General features: G+C 50.0%; 1 long non-coding RNA gene across 1 annotated transcript in view; it reads left to right on the forward strand.

Annotated features, from left to right (window-relative positions):
• Positions 1-14,589: 14,589 nt before the first annotated feature.
• LOC146830279 (uncharacterized) overlaps positions 14,590-15,124 on the forward strand; it is a 120,068-nt gene continuing 119,533 nt past the window's right edge. The window contains exon 1 of the long non-coding RNA XR_014961406.1: positions 14,590-14,913. This is a non-coding gene — a long non-coding RNA (uncharacterized LOC146830279). The remainder of the gene's footprint in view (positions 14,914-15,124) is intronic.

Below are 15,124 nucleotides of genomic sequence, written 5' to 3' on the forward strand. Positions count from 1 at the left end.
TGTATCGTGGTCTCAGTTACTTTTCTCTGTCACTTTATGTTTCAAGTTTTGTATTTCTCACTTCTACGCCGTTCTCTTCTTGCTCAAAGGTTTAAACACTACAGCTACGGGCAAGCTTCAGATTAAATGCACAGTCTAAGCCAGTGCTTTAAATGGGCCGGTACTCACCGGTACTGAGTACCGGCACTTCTCATTTTTACCGCACTGAGTACCGGCACTTCTCTGCTACCAAGGAGAGTACTGGTACTCATCAAAGGGTCATTGTTGCTTTGGCTCACGCGCACAAACGAGGCTGTCTGACAGCCAAAGCGCCTGTAGCCCAAGCTGAGCCACCTTTAAACAATTCAGTAGGGCTCATCTGCATAATGTCCGGTGTTCGCCACCACGCTGTGTTTGACAGAGCAGGGTCCATTCAGGCCCTGTGCTGTCAATCACATTCACACCATGGTGTGCATTTGTGCACACACTCGAATCCAGGCATCCCGCTGACAGCAGCAATAGCAGCAATTAAGAAAGCCATGGGAGATAAGGGGTGTAAAATGGCCTTTATCCCACCTGAGTCTTTTGTGTGACTGTCTGTCTTTTGTGTGTCTGGGTGTTTGTCTGCTTGTGTGCGCTTGTTTGTGTGTGCGTGTGTGAGAGAAAAGCAAGTGAAAGAGGGAGAGAATCCAGACACTAGGGAGGCATTTTAAAGGACATTCTTGGAATGCTTTGTGTGAGCATTGCTGCTTGTTTCTGTGAGTGTGCACTCAAGAATATATAAGTAATTGGCCACATAGTAGAAGTGTCTTATGTCTTGTCCTTAGCCCCGCCCCTAGCCCCGCCCACTTGCTACACTCATAGCTCATTGTAAGAGCACCTGCACTAATTTTTTTCCATTTAAAGCACTGGTCTAAGCATTTTTATTATTTATTTGCCTGTTTCATATAGCGCGAACTTCACCAAACAGGGTTTCAAAGCGCTGATCCAAGTTTAAGAGTGTTGTAGAATAGTTGGTACCTTGTGGAATATTGGGTCTGGTAAGAGCTCTGGGATGAGATCTGCTACTTCTCCATGTGTGGAGTTGTTTTCCAAAGTCAGCTGAATGGCAGTGCAGTCGGTGCACAAATTATTTAGGACACCAAATATTGTACAACACTGGCCATGAAAGTCACTTAATTGATCTGCTCTGACTTCCCCACTGCCACACCACCCAGTACCCGCGGGCCCAGGGGAGGCGCCAATTCATGACTCCAGCCCGGCCCCTCCTGTGCAACCACCCCCCTTGCCAGGCTTCCAATCGTTGAGGACAAGGCCAAAGCGCATGAATTATTACCCAAGCTCTCCTTGCAGGAGCCCCCTTGTCCTGCGAAGGGATGTCCGGTGGTCCAACACCCCCGCTCATGAGAATGGTTTCGTCTGGCTGGCATACCAGTTATCCCAGAGTACAGCCATCTATCTCCTCTTTCTGCTGCAGCCCGAAGAGAAGAGGGAGGGGGTGCATGGAGTGCAGTTTACAGGGCGATTCGATATCCCCTGGTCATGTACACAGCCCTTAAAGTGCCATGCTGTACTGAGCAGACTGACCCTACCCCTATACACTGCTAGAACAGGAGCGAGGCACCTCTCTTCGATGGAGGTGTGCACAAACAGGTCTACTTTGCAATACCCAGCATGGCGTTACTACTAGCACCCCGTGCCTTTTTTTTTTAACCACAGCCCAGATCTACTACTGCGTACTCTGCTTATTGTACTTAGCTCAACCATATGACTGAACGCAGCCTAAACGTCACCACACTGCTCGCCTGGTTCCTCGTGCTCTGGACCGCTGAACTCTGCTAATTTATAGACTTCACCCCATAAAGATGTTCCTGTGTCCTGTGTTTTGAGAGGCATTTCTTTTTTTTTTATTTCAATAAGATTTTATTGAGATTTTTGTCATATCTCATATAAAAACAATACAAAAACACACAAATCTAAACAAATAGACATAAAGAAACATAAAACATGCATAATGTCTGTAAAGTATACAGTCTGAGGTACCTTCCGCTTCCCTCTGTTATTTTTATGGGCTGCACCTTCCCCTCTGTTCTAGCAAGGAGTCACGAGTATGAAGGAGGAGAAGCGGCGTGAGCGGCGGGAAGGGATTAGAAGCAGGGATAGAGAGAGAGAAGCTTCCTCGCTTTTGTTCGGAAAGGTAGGAGGCAGGTGGTGTTCTTGCCTTTTTCATGGAGGTTCATATTGGCCTAGGTACTTATCCATAGACGCCCACATCCCTCTGTTGGGTTGTCTCCACGGTGATTTCCATAGGGACATCGCACTTGCTCCCTGAGGTATAATACCCAATTGAGCCATCCTTTAAACGATGCCTTGGATGTGTCTTTCCACTTATTTAGAATCAATTTAACACCGGCAGTTAGTAATAGGTCTAGTAGGTCGCTATCTTGTTGTGTGAGTGGGTCTGTCGTAATAGGGGTTGTTACCAGGGTTGCAAATTCTGGTTTAAGGGAGCACCCTAACATGTCTGTTAGAAAGGCAAAGATCTTTCCCCAGTAGGCTTTAACTTTGGGGCAGTGAAAGATGAGGTGAGCCAGGTCCCCTTTTCCACTATTGCAGTTCCAGCATAGATCATTTGTGTTCATGCCTAACTTCGCCAGGTGCGCTGGAGTCCAGTGTAGTTTGTGTAAGATCCAGAATTTTGTCTGAGCTAGAACCAGAGTTACCTTACTATGTGTGGGGGAGGACCATAGAATTTGGCTTTCCTTTTCGCTTAGAGTGCTACCTAGCTGTGACTCCCAGTAAGTTCGTGCTTTCACATTGAGTTTCGAGGTGTTTGGACGTAGAAGTCTATATATGTGTGACACTTGGTGACCTGTTTTGTTGCGGTTGGACATGTACTGGAAGATTGAAGGCATGGTGTTAGACAGTCTCGCTTTGGACATTGCCGCTTTGATCTTTAGGAAGTTGTAAAATTCAATATCTGGCAAGGAGTGTTTGGTTTTAAGCGAGCTGAATGTGGTAGGTCTCCCTTCCTTTTCGAGCTGGGCAGGAAGGGAAATCCCTGTTTCCACCCATGTCTTCATATATAGTGTTTTGCCTTTATATTGTATCTTATTGTTTGCCCATTGTGATACCCATCTCAAGTTAGCTATTCTATGTTCTAGCTTCTGGTCGACCTTCAATAGGGCGTTTCTGGTGTTTGCAAGTATAGGGTTCATTAAAGTATTGTGTTTGTTGGTTGTTAGAAGTACTATTGGCACAAGGTTGTTTAGCATGGCTCTTTCTACTTTCAGCCAAGCTGGTGTGTACTCCTGGTCATTTAGTATCCAGTAGCTACCCTGTTTTGTTTTGTGACCTGACCCCAGGTCGCTCCCCACGCCGCTCGGCTCCTCCAGATTGCCCGAGTCTCTACTCCGCCGCTGCCGAGGGTTCGCCCTTGGTAACTGTGTTTTTTACCCTCTGTACTGCCATCCTTCTCCTTTGCTGTGTACTGTATTTTGTATTTTTTGTATTTGTATTTTTAGGCGCTCCTTTTACGCCCCTGCCCTCTGTGTCCCCCCGCTCCCCGCTTCCCGCCGCTGCTCCCCCGCAGCCCCGCCCCTTTTTCCTTCTGTATCCCCTGCCCTCTCCCATTGGCCCCCCGCTCCCGCCTCCCAGCTGCTCCTCCCTCCCACTTCGCCTCTTATGGAGGCCACGCAGCGGCCGCACAGCTGGCGCGCCGCTGGCACACCGAAGAAAAGACAAGCCCGTCTGCGCCCGTCCGCGCCTGGACCGTGCCCTGCACCAGAACCCCTGGTCCCCGCAGACTGCACTACGACTCCAGCACCCTCCACGCACTCAACACCGGACGAGACCACCCCTGCTACAGGGCCACCCCGAAGCACAGCCAAGGGCCCTTCGCCTGCCAGAACAGCAGATTCACCAGCATCCAGCCCACCAACCAGATAATGCAACCACCTCCGCTGCATCCTCCTCAATACTCGCTCCGCTCGCAAACACGCCATCGAACTCTGGGACCTCCTAGACTCTACCGCCCCCGACGTTGCCTTCCTGACGGAGACCTGGCTGAACGCCACCTCAGCACCAGACATCGCCATAGCCATCCCACAGGGCTACAAGATTTCCCGCAGAGACCGCACCAACGGAGGGGGAGGGGGAATCACCATCATTCACAAAGACACCATCAGAATCTCGACCAACACCGACGACACCCTCACCACCGCCGAGCACATGCACTTCCAGATCCACACCGACCGCAACACCACCCTCGGAGGAACACTCATCTACAGACCTCCCGGACCACGACCACAGTTCAGCGACACCATCGCCGACCTCGTCAGCACCCACGCCCTCGCCTCCACGGACTACGTCCTCCTTGGGGACCTGAACTTCCACCTCGAGCAACAACGACGCCAACTCCACTGCCCTGATCAATAACCTCGCCAACCTCGGACTCAAACAGCTCGGGACGACACCCACCCACGCCGCTGGACACACACTGGACCCCATCTTCTCCACAAGCCCCCACGTCTCCTTCAACCACACCACGAACCCCACTGGACCGACCACAGATGCGTCCACTTCACCTTCAGGAAACCCACTACACACCACCGCACCCAACAGCTGCCACGCCGCTGCTGGGGCAAGGTCACCAAGGACCAATTGACTACAACCCTCGCCCTGAGACCACCCGCCGACCCCACCGACCCAGACACCGCCGCGACCAGCCTCAAACAGTGGATCAACGACTACGCCAACACCCTCGCCCCCCTTAAGACCACCACAACCAACCACACCAGCAAGAAAGCCGCCTGGTTCACCAAAGACCTCCGGATCTCCAAGCACACCTGGCGGAAGCTGGAGAAGAAATGGCTCCACGACCGAACACCAGACAGCTGCAAAGCCCACAAGAACGCCACCCGCAGACACCACCAACTCATCAGGGCCGCCAAGAGGACCACCTTCAAGGACTGCTTAGACAACAACGCACACAACACCAAAGAACACTTCAGCATCGTGAAAGAACTCTCCAACCCCGGCTCCCACACCAACGGCATCCCACCATCACAGGACCTGTGCGACTCCCTGGCCACCTTCTTTCACCGCAAGATCACCGACATCCACGACAGCTTCAACTCCGACCCCCCCGCAACCGCCACCGAGCTCATCACCCCTGCAACCACCACCCGCACCAGCCGCCTGACCACCTGGTCCAACATCAGCGACGAAGACACCATCAAAACCATGAACTCCATCTACTCCGGATCCCCATCTGACCCCTGCCCTCACCACGTCTTCAACAAAGCCAGCACAACCATCACGCCCCACCTCCGAAAAACAATCAACAGTTCCTTCGAGACAGCAACCTTCCCGGAAAGCTGGAAGCACGCCAAGATCAATGCCCTTCTGTAGAAGCCCAAGGCGGACCCCAAGGACCTCAAAAACTTCTGGCCCATCTCCCTGCTCCCGTTCCCGGCAAAAGTGACAGAGAAGATTGTCAATTAAAAGCTAACCCGCTGCCTCGAAGACAACAACATCCTGGACCCCTCCCAATCCGGTTTTCGCAGCAACCACAGCACCGGGACCGCCCTCATCGCCGCCACTGACGACATCAGGATCCTGATGGACAAAGGGGAAACAGCCGCCCTCATCCTCCTGGACCTATCAACAGCCTTTGAAACAGTCTGCCACCTCACCCTATCAACACGCCTCCATGACGCCGGTATTCAAGGGAAGGCCCTGGCTTGGACAACATCCTTCCTCTCCGGCAGAACCCAGAGCGTATGCCTCCCACACTTCCGCTCGAAATCCACCGAGATCATCTGCGGCGTCCCACAGGGATCCTCCCTCAGCCCGACGCTGTTTAATATCTACATGGCACAGCTCGCCCACGTCGCACGTCAACATAACCTCAACATCATCTCCTACGCCGACGACACCCAGCTGATCATATGCCTCACCGAAGACCCCCACATCGCCAAAACCAAAGTCCACAGAGGAATGAAGGCCGTTGCCGACTGGATGAAGGACAGCAGACTGAAGCTGAACTCAGACAAGACGGAGGTCCTCATTCTTGGACCAACCCCTTCAGCCTGGGACGACTCTTGGTGGCCCACATCGATAGGCACAGCCCCGGAACCCACAGACCACGCACGCAACCTGGGGGTCATCCTCGACTCCACCCTCTCCATGACCAGGCAAGTCAACGCCGTATCCGTGTCCTGCTTCAACACCCTCCGCATGCTCCGCAGGATCTTCAAATGGATCCCTCCCGACACAAGGAAAACCGTCACCCAGGCCCTCATCACTAGCAGACTCGACTACGGGAACGTCCTCTACTCATGAACAACAACCAAGCTCTTGAGACGACTACAACGAATCCAGAACGCCTCGGCACGACTGATCCTCGACATCCCCCGACGCAGCCACATCACACCCCACCTGAGAGGCCTGCACTGGCTCCCCGTCAACAAGAGGATCACCTTCAAACTCCTCATCCACGCACACAAAGCTCTACACAACACCGGTCCTACATACCTCAACAACCGACTCAGCTTCCACACCCCCACCGAAGCCTCCGCTCAGCCAACCTCACCCTCGCCACAGTCCCCCGTATCTGGAAAACCACAGCTGGCGGCAGATCCTTCTCCTACCTCGCCGCCAAGACCTGGAACGCTCTCCCCACCAGCCTACGACAGACTCAGGACCTGCTGGCCTTCAGGAGACTCCTCAAGACCTGGCTCTTCGATCAGTAGCGCCCCCCCCTTCCCCCCCAGCGCCTTGAGACCCTCACGGGTATGTAGCGTGCTTTACAAATGCAATGATTGATTGATTGATTGATTTTGCCAGGAAGGCAGTTTGAAAAGGCTTGAAGTCTGCTAGGTTTAAGCCCCCCAGAGCTTTTGCCAGTCTTCATTTTTTTAAGGCTAATCCTTGCTTTTTTGCCTCGCCAGATGAAGTTATTTAACATCTTATCTATTTTGCGGTGAAAATAGACAGTGAGGGTTAGAGGGAACATATTAGTGAGGTAGTTGACCATAGGTGTGCCATCATTTTGATTGTTTTAATCCTCCCCCACCATGTGATGAATTTCGGTGACCATGCCTCTAGCAGCTTCTTTATCTTGTTCAAAAGCATTTTCTCATTGTATTCTAGTGTGTTTTTGAGATCCTTGTCAAAATAGACGCCTAGGTATTTGATGAAACCGGTTTCCCGAAATGTCTCTAGTGGTATGTAAGTTGAGAGGTTTACATTCCGACTTATCCTTGTTGAGCTTATAGCCGGAATAGGCCGAATATCTGTTTATGGAGTCCATAAGGGCCATGATGGAGGTTTTAGGGTTCTAAGTGACAACTAGAATGTCATCCGCATATGCTGCTTGTTATATCATTGATGGTGAAGCCCCTCATCAAATTGTTGGTCTCAATGTCCTTGATTAGCGGCTCGAGTGCAAGTAAGAATAGCGAGGGGGATAGGGGGCAGCCTTGTCTTGTACCTCTATGGAGTCTGAAAGGCTCAGAAATGGCCCCATTGACCACTATGCAAGCCGTAGGTTTGTCATATAGTGCCATAATTTTCTTTATGAATGTACTACCTAGGTTGAAGGTACGATACCCTATCAAAAGCCTTCTCAGCGTTGAGTGCGATAGCCACTGCTGGGTTGGTTTGTTTGGCTGCTCTGTCGATAATGTGGCATAAGAGTCTGGTGTTGTCGTATAACATGTCTTTGTTTGTGTTTAGGCAGGATGCCAGGATTTTTTCCGCTTTGTTGGCCTCGCATAGGTTTATTGCCTTGTATTTGTTTATCCACAGACCCGCTCTCTCACTTAGGATTCTGTTGAATTCGTATTTCATTCTTTGAGTCTGAAATATGTGGCGATTCTAGTTTTTGAATATCTAGCTCTAGTTGGTCTAGTTGGGCCTTGGCAGTCCTGCTCATCTTGCCTTTGATGTCAATAAGTGTTCCTCTGATTGTGGCTTTCAGGGCGTCCCATATGATTTTGGGGTCTAAATTTGCTGTGTCGTTAAAGTTACTGTAGTCCTTTATGGCTTGCTCTATTTTGGTTCTGTTGCTTTGCTCTTTTAAAACATCACTGTTGAATCTCCATCTACGAGGGGGATCCTCGTTATGGCGGCCACTTAGTAGGAGGCTGATACAGGAATGGTCTGAGACTGTTCTCGACGCTAATTCTATGTTCTCAATTAGGTGTGTGTGTGAGCCAGAGATCAGTATGTAATCAATTCTGCTGTATGAGTTGTGTGGGTTTGAGTAAAATGTGTAATCTCTTGTGTCCAGGTGTTGTAGTCTCCAAGTGTCCTTCAGGTTGTATTTGGTGCATACATTTTTTAGTACTTTGTGTCCCCCCAGAGGTAGTGTGTGGCATTGTGATTGTCTGTCTATAGTGTAGTCTAGTGCCATATTGAAGTCTCCTGTCAGCACTGTTAGTTCATTTTGTGGGAGTGCTTCCATCCTATCTGAGACGTTATCCCAGAAGGTGGTATCATCCGTGTTAGGACCGTATATGTTGAGTACATGAAGTTTTTAGTCTCCTCTTTTCAGGTGTGTCAGAAGGACTCTCCCTTCTGAGTCTCACTGGTGGTCTTCTATGCTTATTTTGGAGTTCCTATTTATCAAGGTGATCACTCCTCGTTTTTTACCTATGGCCTGAGAGCATGCCATTTGGCCAACCCATCTTGCCCTAATCCGTTCTGCATCCTCCTGGGAAAGCCTGGTTTCATGAAGGAGAAAGACATCCGCTTTTGTTTTAGCTAAGTAGTCGAGTACTTTTTTCCTTTTGACTGGGTGGTTGAGGCCTTTAACATTTAAGGAGACTATCTTCAGGTTGGATGAAAGTGATAGTAGAGTCTTTTGCTTAGAAGTCATTATGTGAGGCTAGGCTGTGGTTTTTTTAAGACCGGGCCCTGTTCTTTTTGCGTTTGATAAGAATCCTGTTGCTTACTGGGGCTTTGTGTATGTTGTCCCTGTCTCAGATCTACTACTGTAAATACGCCCTCTTTTACCCACGCTCTGGCCTCAATCTCCATATTGTGTGTAGTTGTGTAGGTGGTAAGGCTAGGAGACAAACGGTACAGAGGATAGATGCTACAATCGAGTGCCTGACAAACAATGTTAATACAAACATGACATACAAAAAAACTAAACCCCCCCCACAGAAACCCTCCCCCCCGCGTCCTACATCTGGAAAACTGGACATGTGACAGCAAAGCTCCAGCTCCATTTCCCCTGGGATGGTATATCTATGGTGCTTATCACCTTCGCGTCAACAGTTAATTGCAGTTTAATTGTCCTTATTTGTAAACTATTTGGCCTGCAGCACAGTACCATAACATTGTTTCATAAAAAGGATATTGTTGCTCAATGTTCGTTATTAGATTATCACCACAATTGTCTGCGAAGATTGGTTCGGAGGTGTGATCCTTCCAGGTTAAAAAGGTTCCGCGAGTCCCGTACTTTTTTGTAGTCTTCCTGAGCTTGGTTCTGGTCGTTCCGTTCCTGAGGTAGCAGAATGGCTGGAAATGATAAGTTTTTGGAGGTAGATGGTGAGGATGAGGTAGATGGTTGTTTGTATAGTAGTGTCAGAGGTAATAAGGTGAAGTAACTTTAGACGTTTCCTCCTAGTTCTGGGGAGGCTCTTCTCTTCACATTTGCTTGGGAGAACTCCATTTCTTGTGTAGTTGGCCCTTGTAGGTAGTTGAATAAATCATTGGGGTCTTCGAAGATGTGCATTCTGCCCTTATCTGTGATTTTAAACTTCGTGGGTCCAATGAATGAGAAGAGGATGTTTTCCTTCCTCAACTTGTCTCTCTGGGCCAGAAACCGCTTTCTTATGTCCACTGTGTGTTTAGAGTAGTCTTGGGTGAGTATTATTTTTTGACCGTTCCACAGCAAGTTCTGTTTTTTCCTGGCTACTGCAAATATGGCTTCGGTATGTTGTTGCCTCAGTGGTTTGCAAATTATTGGTCGCGGCGCAGACATATTGGCTGATCTATAGGCCGGTACTCTGTATGCCTTGTCTAGTTCCAGAGGTATGTCGAATTTCAGGTTGGTGAGTTTAGGGATCATATCCTGTATGAAGGCTATGCATGAACCATTCTTCTCCTCTTCTCCTTCGGTGACCCCTAGAATTCTGATGTTCCCTCTTCTGTTGTGGTCATCAAGCTCTGCTGTTTGTTTTAGGAGTATTGCTGTTGTTTTGGCGAGTTCTTGCAATGCCTTGTTAGATTTTTGCTCCTTGTCCTCCTCTTCACTCACCCTCTGTTCTACTTCCGTTAGTCTATTTTTTGCTGTGTGTATGCCCGCTCTAAATGCAGCCAGTTCCAGCTGGATAGCATCTGTGGTTTGCTTGGTTGATTTCGCTAGGTCATGTACTTCTGCCAGTTTTTTTTAAATCATGTCCAGCGTGCTGTTAGTGTCTTTGTTTGATGGGGGGTTCCAGATTTTCACTCTTATTCTTTTTGGATTGGATTCCCGTTGTTGCCTGCCATCTGTCTGCCCCCTCTTCTCCTGTTGTAGGCTTAGCCTTCCTTTGCCCTTACGCTCTATGATTGGTTCTCTTAAGCATCTACTCTGTTGTTGACTGCCTTTAGATTCCTTGATTCGTGTCCCTGACTTAGAATCGCAGGGCCGGTGTTTCGTTTGGTGTTCCTCTAGTGTGCGTTCCTAGCCAAGGGGTTTGTAGTAGTGCTCTTCAGTTCCCCCCCACGTGCATATATGCTTGTTCGCCTACTTGGCGAAACTAGCACAATTCTTCTCTACCTGAGCGCGTTCTTGCAGGGTCATCTCATGCCTTGGTGCTGGACCTTGGAGGTTTTTTAAGATACTACAGTGGGGTTTGTGAGGGTTTGTGAGGTTGTTTTGTCCTCTTGCTTGCTTAGTTTCGGGCCCTCATCCTGCTGAATATTATTATTATTGTGTTTGATTTCTTGTGGGTGGCGTATTCTGTTGTTACCTTGGCTTAACCCTCGTTCTGGGTTTTCACAGCGTTCCACCTCCCCTTGTTACACTGGGTTTAGATGGTGTTGTACCCCGGCAGAACAGTCGGTAATCTGGCGCGGTCAAAAAGGTGGAGCGAACAGAGCAGGGCGGTGGTCATAGGATGAGCCTTGGTTTTGTTTGGCTTTATTTTGTGTTCTTTGGTGATTTCCGCAATCTCCTTCCTGCACAAGGCTACCACTATTTTGGACTCTTTGGTTTTGTTATGGTGGCCCTCCGTTCACAGGTCGTATTGTGTAATCCCCCCTCCCGTCATGCCGATCGTGGGCTGGTTAAGGTCCAGTTCCGCGCAATGCTTGATTACCTGGCTTGAAATAGGGTGGTTATGCTAGCTCCCCCTGGATGGTGGTTAAAGAAGTCTGGTACCTCCTTTGTGCTTTCCCGTTCACGTGAGCCAGTCTTTTCCGCGCTTCCCCTTCCTTGTATTTGTTGTTGTTGATGTTGTAAGCCGATCACAAAATGGCAGCGCCCAGTCAGTAGTATCGGTTTCGGTTTCACACCTGGTGGGTCAGAACGTCCTCTATTCTTCCTCAGACTCCGTAGCAGACAATGTCTACAATTTGCGTCTCAAGACTCCCTCAAGCGCGGGGTTTCTCTCCCGCTCCCGCACCCCCGTCGTACAATCAAGTCTTTGCTACCTTCTGTGCCGTGCCTGCCGTGATGTTGTTGATTTTGAGAGGCATTTCTTTTTTTCTGGACAAAATGGACAGTGTCGAACTACAAAACAGCTAGAAAATAAAGGGAAAATTAGCCTTTTGTCAATCAAAAAGGCATACTTTGTCACACAATACATTCCTCAACGCAAGTTTAGCATATTTCTGTAAATTCCATGAGAGGTAGGAAAGGACCCGGCACTCCCTGGAAGCGGCAGCTTTGCAGCAGGGTGGATGGCATCTACCCGCGGCTTGAGCCCTGCGGCTAGCTAAGGCCACCACAGTAATACAGAATATTGTTATTTTTTTGATAAGATAGGAGTGGCCAAAGTCTTCCGTGGGCGGCAGCCCCCTTCACCTGATCGCAGCCATTGGCTGAGGGGCATCTGGCCAACAATCGCAGAGGGGGTGTTAGGCACATCTGGGCCAGTGCCAGGAAGGAGCGCAGCTGACGGACGCCTCCCCCTTCTTCCAGGGCACTAATGAGGGGGTGCCCGCTCATTCACCTCAGCAGCAGCTAAAGGGTCGCTGCATGATTAGACCCAGTTCCACTGAATGAATGTGTGTGTTTTTGGGGGTCGTTAAATACCGTACATAAATAAGGAACGGGGGGCCACCCCCTTCCCTGCGGGGGGAGGGGGTTATAAGAAACGGCACACCTTCCCTGCTTTGCTAGGGAGTCCCTTCGTCCCTACCCCTTCGCAGGCCCCCTTTACTCAGCCCTGTACCCTGAGAGTTCACATGGAGCAATTCATTCATCACATCGGCGCAAGCGAACAGAAGTCTATGGGGAGTCTGAGATCAGGGTCACCCCGGTGCATGCGCTGTACTTGGCGCTTTACGGAAAGGTGAGTGTGACCCCAGTACTACCTGCGCTCTGCAGCACCATGGACATGCTGCATGGGCTGACCGGGTGCAGTATGGGCTCAGAGGGAGACCCCACTACTACCTGCGCTCTGAAGTGCCATGGACAGGCTGCATGGTCAGAGCGGGTGCACTACGGTGTCAGAGGGTGACCCCATTACTATCTGCGCTCTGTAGCGCCATGGACAAGCTGCAGGGTCTGAGCGGGTGCACTACGGGGTCAGAGAGGGTGACCCTGGTACTACCTGTGCTCTGCAGTGCCATGGACAGGCTGGCGGTACCGGGTGCAGTACGAGGTCATTACAGTATTACTTTGATCCGCAGCACCGACACTATGAACAGGGCTCCCTGGTGCAGTACTAGGGTACGGGGGTTTTATCCCAATACTACCAAGCTGTGCACCCTTAGTGCAGTACCAGGGTGCGGCGGGGGTTACGTCAGTATTAACTGCGATCAGCAGTACTAGGGTGCGGGGGGTTACGCCAGTGTTACCTGTGATCAGCAGTACTAGGGTGCAGGGAGGTCACTCATGCGTTACCTGATGTCATCAGAAGCAGCACCCCCACCACCAGAAGGGCCCAGCAGGTGCATCTGTGGCACTGCTTGCAGAAGGTGATCCTGATCACACTGTGCTCTAGTGGGGCCGCTGCTCACTTCACAATCTCTGCCGTCTCGTGTGCTTCTCTGCTGCAGTGCTGATGCGAGCGCTGAGTCTCAATAACAAGCGCTGTGAATAAACAAGCGCGCTGCAAATAAGGCTAAATAACAAGCACTGTGAATAAGCAAGGCCGCTGCAAATAACTAAAAAAAACAAGCCCATTCCGGCCGCTAAAGTGAAAACGGCCCGACTGGCAAATTCCACTGCAAATTAATTAAACAGGCAAGCATGGTCCCGAAAGTGAAAGAGGACCGCGCTGCAGCCCGAGCATGGGTGGGTACTGGCCCCTTCACCCCAACCGAAGAGCAGGGGGAGCAAGCATGTTACAGAAAGGAGGGTTCACATGCACCTTCCCTGATGCTAAACACGAGTGAATGAACAAGCATTGATCTGTTGTCCTTATGGAGCCATGTGTTTCTAATTAGAAACATATGGCCCCATAAAGATAAGAAAGTGCTTTGCGACAGCAGCAAAGCAGGCGACCCAGTCCGGATCGGAGGTGAAAGGGCGTCACCAAAAAAATCCTCATTTCGAATGGCAGGCCACCGTTTAGCATAAACAGTGATGTTAGCTTATGGAAATGAGGGGCGGGGCTTCAAGCCCTCTTCTCAAACTCCTCGTTCACAATAAATCTCGCCAAGCGAGCAGCGCATAGGCTGCAACGCTAGGCGAGACCCTAAAACCGGGTTTTCGACATAAAAGTAGGACTGCGGTTTACAATGGTGTCTGACTGGATCTTGGTGCAGGCAGTTACCTCTGACTTCAGTAAACAGAGCAGGCGGTTCGGACACACTGTTGCCCTGATGGCTGGAATGATGACAATGTTTGCTGGGTTAAAGAAAGAGAAGGGAAATCCCAAGAGAAAATGTCTCTCATTAAAGGATTTCCCTTTCTTCCCACAACAACCTCCTCTGGATTGACATCACCCCGTAAATTGTCCAGTAGTGAGAAGTGAGCATGCACACATTTTTTTAACACCATTGCATTTGCTCAACTCAGCCACTACTAAAACCATGGACATTTCTGTGCTCATTCCAGCCACCATCCAAAAACCGGGACATTTCTTCAGTTTGGAGGAAAGTGTCAGAACACAGGGACACTTCATGAAAAACCGGGACTGTCCGGCAGGAAACTATTTAATAGAGGTCCTTATTTTTACTGCACTCACAACGCAGCAAAGTGATAGGTTAGTCTTGTTCCATTTCCTGGGCACATTGCACTTTAGGAGTACTGCTAAAGGAGATTAACAGGGGTTGTTATTCTACAATGCACGGAGCACTTTTGGGCCGCATGGGGGAAAACTACAATCCCCAGCAGCCTTTGCACCTGGAGGCGCTTAACGCCAGCACGTCAGCACGCCCCTTGTACTTCAGACACCGCTCTTAAGCGGTCTCGGGCTCCCGTGGCGCAGGAGTCTCGTTCCATTTCCTGGGCACATTGCACTTTAGGAGGACTGCTGAAGGAGTCTAACAGGAGTTGTTACCCTACAACGCACAGAGCACTTTTTGGCTGCATGGGGGAAAACTACAATCCCCAGCAGCCTTTGCACCTGGTGGCGCCTAACGCCAGCACGTCAGGATGCCCCTTGTACTCCAGACACCACTCTTAAGAGGTCGTATGCTCCCACGGCGCGGGACGCACATGGGCGTGCCCGGGCAAAGCCCGGGCCAAGGACGGGCCCGTCTGCGCCCGTCACAGTTCGGCAGAGGCCGCGCTGGGCCATAGCTCTTTTGTCCATCATAAAGGTACTGTACTATTAAACTTACTGTGAAATACATTAAGGGCTCTTACCCGGAGGTAACTGTGTAACTAAGTGCTATAATCTATTTTCAAAGGACTTTAATTGTAAAGAACTTTGAGTCATATATTGCTGCTTTGTAAACTAATTATAAGTATCTTTTTATCACCATGCATTGTATAAAATCGGTGGAGCCTGTTAGTGCGTGACTACCCGAG

This window comes from Triturus cristatus, chromosome 5_1 (genome assembly GCF_964204655.1).
Source record: "Triturus cristatus chromosome 5_1, aTriCri1.1, whole genome shotgun sequence".
NCBI classification, from domain to species: Eukaryota; Metazoa; Chordata; class Amphibia; order Caudata; family Salamandridae; genus Triturus; species Triturus cristatus.